Genomic DNA, 7244 nt, shown 5'->3' on the forward strand with positions numbered 1-7244 from the left:
CAAACCATTCCTGATTCTCTGTATGACTTCTGGATTAACCAGCCAGGATCACCCCCAAACACCAGCACTGCTGAGCTGCGGTGTCCCACAGCCAGAGCAACCAGTGGGATCAGATCTCTTTGCACGTGGGATCTGAGGCCAGCTCATGGGGAACACTATGCTGGAAATTCCACTTCGGACAGATGTTATGTGAAACAACAAACATTTCAAAGCTTGCAAATGACATGGAGAGTCAAGGTGAGTAACGTGGCCACGTGTCCCTGAACGCTCCACCAACAGGGAGGAGATGCTCCACCACCTGGAAACAAGCTGCTCCCTGAAAATGGCCAGGACAGCTCTTGCTGAGCTCATCTGTTAATGACAAGACATCAGTGGATCCTGGGAGAGCCCACAACAAAAGTGTGATTCACAGCAAGCTTCGAGGAAGTCACAAAGTATATTTAGATTTGATCTTTACCTGCTAACAGCCCTTTAAAATCCTGCTAACAGCAAAGCAGATGCCCTCCCCGCTTTCAGCAGCGCTCAGAGGAGCTCTGATTCAGAATAAAACAAGTGGCTAGAAGAGTATGTGGGTATTTAGCTAATTATATGTCTGGTAAATTTGTGTTTTAAAACAATGCTGCTTGTCTCCTCCCTTTGTAGAGTGCCAGTTCACTGGAGTGTTTCCCATGGATTGGCAATTAGCTGTAATTAGGTCTTGTGATTTCCCCATTTGTCCTCATGTCACAAAGTTTACTACTGGAAACGCTCATTTGGATGGTAGGTGGTTGCTAATTGCAGCAGCAACAAAACCCAACCATTGGCAGCTACAGCACCTGAGTTTGCTGTTTGGATCAAGCCATTGCTCCCTGCTCCCAACTTTTCAGGAGGATTTTGCAGCTCTTTGGCTGGGTCAAGCTGCACTGAAGTCAGGGACAGGGGACTTACCCCTGCCTGCTGGCTGACAGGTCAGAGCAACTCATAATTTCAGAGCTGGGTGGGGAGCTAGAGCCCAAACTGAATAGCTGCTAAAAATTTATGGAGGAGGAACTGAGCTCTTTTTATTTTTTTTTTTCCCAGAAAAAAACCTTGTCAATATTAAAGTGATAATTTACTTCTGGAATTCAGGTCTGCCTGTGACTGACATTACCTCAGTCCCATGCAAGGTGTTTTTGTGTAGTTTCCAGTGGGGACCAGTCTGCTTTGCTTTTCCAAGGAGGATGGGACCAGAGGCAACAGGATCAAGATGCAAAGGAAAATATGAGAAACCTGGTGTAGTGGAAGGTGTCTCTGCTCATGGCAGAGGGTCCCTTTCAACCTAAACCATTCTATGGTTTTATAATTCTAAAAATTAGGAAAATTTCTGCAGAGTGAGATTTGGGAAGTGGTGAACTAGACTGGTGGTGGCACAGTTTCTTTCATAATTTAGCTCTTTAAGAACAGGTTAAGGAAAGAGTTGGCAAGATTTTGGTTTTGTTGGGTGCTGGAGCTAGGAGATGGATTGAACAGCTTCCTAAAGGCATTTTGAGCCATGTTCTTTGGCTTTGGGGGTAGCACAGTCCCACCATTGTAGATGTTGTTTCACTGTGTGCATTTGTCACCTTAACTCATCCAGGCACCAGTCCCCTCTCCTGGCTGGGCCTTCTAAGCTCTTAAATGCATTCCCCCGAAGAGTGCACAGCAGAAGGGCGTATTTGACAAGCACAATTGGAGATAAGCAGCCCTGAGGAGTTTCAGGACATTGAAGAAAGAAAATAATCTTCTGGTTTCTTCTTTGCACAAAAAAAAAGATTTAAAATAACTCCATCCCCTCTGGACTGGAGAAAGAGACACTCTAAACCAGATAATCTCCAGCTCTTAGACAGAACATTTTCTCAGTTGATCTCCAAGATCTTTGCTAAGGAGGTCAGCAGCATGATCCTGTTTTGCTGATGCACACAGGTGTGCAGGTCTGGGCTGTGGCCACGGCACCAGGTGAGGAAAGGGTGGGAGCTGTTTTCCCCTGCTGGGAGGCAGATGCAGGCTGTGCTCAGGGCTCCTTGCAGATGGAGAGCCCAGCATCTCCAGCCTGTGCATCTGTGTGGGCAGAGCAGCTGGGCCCCAGTGGAGCTAAGCTGGCCACGTCTAAGTCCATCAGCAGACACCATAAGACCAGCTCTTTCTTAGCACTCTGCAGATGCTCTGTGCCTCCCCGGCTGCCTGGCAGCATGTGTGGGTCACAGAGCACAGGGACTGCTCCCGTTCCTCTTCCTCACCATCCTGCATGGATGGTGGTTCACCTCACAGGGCATGGGGTGGAGGAGGAGTAGAGCTGAAGGCACCATCCCATTGTCCTGATGCTTTCCAAGGATGTCTCTGCCAGGAGCAAGCACGCTCGTGGATAACACATGTGGCTGTGCACATTCCACCTGCAGAGATGGCAGCTCTTTGTCTGGTAAATGCTGCTGTGACAAAGCTGTTCCCTATCACTCTCTTTTATTAAATACTTGCAGCAGCACTGGCTCAGTGCTTCCCTCAAACCCCACAATCTCAAATTTAGGCATGGCAATAGAGAGGAAGCACAGAAGCAGTGTATGTGCACAGGTGCAACACCTAAAAATTCAGAGTCTGGTGGTTCTGATATCACGTGAGACTTTATTTATTTCTTCAGTCAAGCTTTGAGGGGGGGAAAAAAACCCCCAGAACTAAAAACTATCTCATTTATTTTTGTCTGGAACTGCAGGGCAGAAGAGTTTTCCAGAAGGAATAGAAGGCTGCCATCGATTTTATTATTGAGTCAGTTTTAATGAGTCACAGTATTTTTGGAAGGCTTTTAAGATTACTGTAAAGTGCTTAGTTACAGTGGCTACAGGTGCCAAGGCAGGAAAGGAAACAACAAAGAAATGCACAGCAGCTGTATTGCTACGCTTCCCCTCAGAACTGGGATCAGCAGAACAACACACATGGCAAATGCAAAAGAAAATAGGAGAAGATGTAAGAGATGACAGAAGTCAGCATGGTCAGCTCCTACGCTAAAGCAAAATGCATTTTATTTAAGGAACTGTCCAGTGCTCCTTAGCTGCAAGTTGGAAAGGGTCACTGACAGGCTCCGGATTGCCAGGCGTTCAGTGAATCGTGTGTTTGCCTTTCAAGCTGTCCTTTGGTTGTAAGTCATTTGCTCCCAGAGCTGCCAAGCTCTGCCACTGCCATCCTGTGTTGAATGAAACTGTGGAAACATCTCATTTAGCAGATGAGAGAAGGGAAAGCAGAGAAGAGGGAAAAGAAGTGGTGTGAAAAGAAAAAAAAAATATTTTTTTTCTGTGTGACTTGAACAGACTTGCCTTTTTGTTTATTTGCCTGTGCCATTCTCAATGCATAGGGCACAACTTTCAGAGCTCTTAAGGATGATCTGTGTTTTCTGGCAGAAAATTACTCCTGTGTTTGGCGTGCGATCTGTGTTTTCCACCAAACAGAAGGTGCTAGAAACCACATTCTGAATATCTGGAGACGGCAAACAAACAACCTCAGAAACACAGGGCTGGAAGCAAAGCCTCCAGTTACCACGCGATGTGCCACCTGGATTTTCAGACCCTCCCCGTGATGTTTGGACTCAGAGTCAGGCAGAAAGCAGCACCGTGAGCTGGAGCGGGACCGATTAAACACGCACAGGGCTGCCTTTGCTCCTGCACAGCGAGTGTCGGGATGCACAGCGAGTGTCGGGATGCACAGCTGGACACTTGCATATGCAAATTCCGGCCTGGACGTGCTACACGCAACCCAGAAATCACCTCAGACTCTGGAGGCCCGTTTTCACTCCCGTCCCGCCTCCCCCATCCCCCTCAGCAGCAGGGGACAAGCAGAATATTCTCCAGGCCCCGCGCAGGGTCACCGCCGGCGTCACGGCATCCTCCAGCATCCTCATCGCCGGCCCTGGAGATGCCACGTAGCAACCTGGGCACCAGCCACGCACAAACCCGGGCTGGGAGAGGCGGGGAGAGCAAAGGAAACCACTCATTGTCTCCGGTGGGCCCAGCCTTGTGTCTGCTCCTCACGCGGGCCTGGCAGCGGGCCCGGCGCTCGGGCCTTGGCGGGCGGCCAGGCGCGGAGTGGCAGGCACCTGTCCCTGCTGGGAGACCTGGCGACCCCGGCGTGCCCGAACGGTTAGTTCTGTTCTAACATCACGTCTACTCGAATTTACCTCAGGATTTCCCCCCTCCCGGTGCCAGGGAGCTCGGCCCGTGCCAACTGCTTCACCACGGACGAGGCGAGGCGCGTTCCCAAGCTGCGCGCGGGGCACCCCCCGCAAGCGCTCGGCTCGGAGCAGATGGGGCCCATCAAGGTGTTCCTGTCCTCCAGCACATCAGGAAAATGTCCCAGTCGGGAGAGAAAAACAAAGCCCGGCAGGGATCCCTCTCAGCTGTCCTTAAAATGAAGTTTGGGACATGTGCTGGAGTGTTTCCATCTCGGGGGTGGCAGTGGGACTAAGAGTCCACCCCCCCACCCCAGCCACTAAAATCCTTCACGCAAGGACAAAGTCTCTGTGCCCACAGGATCTGAGGCTCTGGGCTGCGTTTTGGTTCCCTTTCTTTGGGAAATCTCTTCAAGCATTCCCCTGATCTTTTCCAGCACCTTGAGCACACAGATCAAAACCTTTCACACGCGGCTCTGATGGAAAAAAGGACAAGGAGTTTCAGTTCACAGGAGAGGAGACAAAGACCAGCCAGGAAGGGGTTTTTTTCAGGAAGTTTAGGGCAGAGATAGGAGCGTCCTTATTCTGCAGCCTGTTTCTTACATAAAACTCCACTTTCTTCAGCGTTACAAATGTGAATGGAAATATTTCCAAAGCGTGGAGAATTTTTGAGTGATCTCCCATTATTTCAGCTTTATTTATGGTCTCTTGTCCCAGTATAGGCACAGTTCACTTATCCTTCTGAAGAAAAAGAACAGAAGCTTTTGCTTTCTGACAAATGATCTGCCTTGGAAATTGGGAAGTCCTGTGCACCTCGTCCTCGATATTAATGGCATGAAGTTCATCAGATAGAAATAATGACAAATGGTTTGTCTTTGACAACAAAAGTGGAGCTGTATTGTGTGCAGTAGAAGCTTCCTGCTCCGTGATGAGGAAGAGAGGGTGGCTGAAGGCAGAGCATCCCAGCTCTACTGCCTTATGTCAGGCACTCAGTGTTTCTGCAGCCTCCTTTCTTCTCATGGAACCACAGTCCAGGGGTTTCTTCTGTCTGTCCTGTCTCCCCTGACCACAGATCTCTGTGGTCCAAACTCTCCTCTGAAAGGAGGATATAGTACTAACAGCCTGGGAGCTTTATCTCAGCAGGCTCCACTACAAAAGAAGCAGCATGAGGAAAAACCAAAGATTCAAATCCTCTGTCTTAGAAATCAATGTTCATTTTGTGTTTAGGTTCAAAGAAGCACAGCAAAACCGAGGCTGGGAAATAGAAAGGACTGAGCAGAAAGTGCTTCGTGCTTGAACCACAGCCCAAGACTGGAGTCAGAAATATTCTGGGGCCTGCTCCTCTGTAAAAACAGGCTAAAAGCAGCCTAGCAGCAGCGAGATGAAGGAAAAGCCATCATTTAGGGCAGTGGCAACTCGTTAACCCAAATGACCTGCAGCTCTGGCAAGCGCTGACCCAAGGACTTGCGAATTTACCTCCACTGCCCAATAAACTGTCGCTGCCCAGCTTCTCTAATTAAAATAGTCCTGGATTTGCAGGACCTACCCAGAGAATAAACTGGAATTTATCAGATTAGCTAAGCCAGATCATATGCAGAGCATATAGGCTGGCCAACAGCCTACTTTGGACCAGATTAACCAGCTAAAATAATTGGGGATTTTTGCAAAGTCTGCCCCTAAAGACTGGCATTAAAGAAACGCACCAAAGACTGAGCATATATTGCAGCCCATTTCTTTTTACCCTATTTACTTCTTGGCTTGATGTTCTTTGGCAATTGCTGGAAATCAGCTTTTCATCTTTCACTAACCAGTGAAAAAAATTCTCTCTGTTCAGCTCCTTCAGGTGAGCTGTGCCAGTGGAAAACGGTGGATTTGTGAAAAGGCAGAGAGGCTGTATTTAATGTATTCCTACTTCACAACTCTGTTCCCCTTATTCCTACACTCTGGTCCCTGTATTGTCAGCCTTGGGTAATGAGGAATAATTAATGACGTGGTTGTCGAGTGGGAGCAGTAAGATCCTGATCCAGTCAGATGTCTTTTGCTCTGGAAAGGGACGAGGTAAAAAATGCTTGCAGCCTGAAAAGGACAGAACCCAGGTGGCTGCAGAATGCCTTGGGGGCTGTGTGTAAAACAGGGGGCTTCCCCCGGGCCTCCCCAAGGGAATCGTGGTGCAGTGGCACATCCCTCCACCTGCCCTCCCCGAGCTGCAGGCACAGGAGCCGGCAGTGACATTCTGGCAGATGTGTCTCGGTGCAATTCGAGCTTTGCCGCCGCTCAGGCAAAACAGGTTTTGCTACCAGAGCCAAAGGACTGCAGCCATGGGGAGGAGCAGGAGGAGGAGCAGAACCAGGAGACACCTGGGGGCTGGATTTCCTGCTCCTATTCCTGTTCTCCCCCTCCCTCAGCAGCTGCTGCCCGCGCCAGCCACAGCAGAGCCATGGGCATCTTGTTCCCCTCTGTAGGTGTAACACCCCCTTGGCTTGTGCCTGGGGCAGGCTTTGGGCATCCTCAGCACTGCTTTGAACCAGCCACTTCAGAGGGGAATCAAACCTGAAATCTTCTAGGACATTTTTATCAGGCTCCACTTCAGCATTGGAGGTTTCAGCTTTTTCCTTCCCTTTTCCTTCAACATTTGCTGGGTTTTTCTTGCTACACAAAGGCATATTGAACAAAATGTGTGAAACATCCTCCAAACAGGAATGTTGTATTCTGCTGACCTCAGCTGTGGGATGCATTAACTCATTTCCCTTCTCCTCATCAAGAATCAATCCAAACACGAGGGAACAGAAAATAGCAGGTGACAAGAGGGGAAATAAGATGCTGCTGGTCTGGAGCCCATGCCCCTGAACAGTGAGGCAATCGAGAGAAGGATAAAAGTCATTAAAGGACAGAGAAAGACATTCTCCCCCAAGTTTTGACTTTGTCAAGGACATCATGAGGTTTCTGGTTGGCTTTAAAACAAAAAGATGAAAAACCCAGCAGCCTGTCCTCTCATACAGGAGAACCAGAGCTGCAGGAAAGCTGTGACTGCTTCAGTGTCTCCCATCACCATATCTCTGCCTGTCCTGGAACTCACTTTCTTCCCTCATCCCCTCTG

At 49.0% G+C, this 7244-nt stretch overlaps 1 long non-coding RNA gene across 1 annotated transcript; it reads left to right on the forward strand.

The window, feature by feature from the left end:
* Window positions 1-832: 832 nt before the first annotated feature.
* LOC136291858 (uncharacterized) lies at window positions 833-3221 on the forward strand. The gene is made up of 3 exons (XR_010721786.1): window positions 833-947; window positions 1060-1953; window positions 2702-3221. It is a non-coding gene; the product is annotated as an uncharacterized lncRNA (long non-coding RNA).
* Window positions 3222-7244: the final 4023 nt, after the last annotated feature.

The sequence above is a fragment of the Chamaea fasciata genome, unplaced genomic scaffold (assembly GCF_029207755.1).
Source record: "Chamaea fasciata isolate MVZ Bird 193981 ecotype frontalis unplaced genomic scaffold, bChaFas1.0.hap1 SCAF_7, whole genome shotgun sequence".
Taxonomy (NCBI): domain Eukaryota; kingdom Metazoa; phylum Chordata; class Aves; order Passeriformes; family Sylviidae; genus Chamaea; species Chamaea fasciata.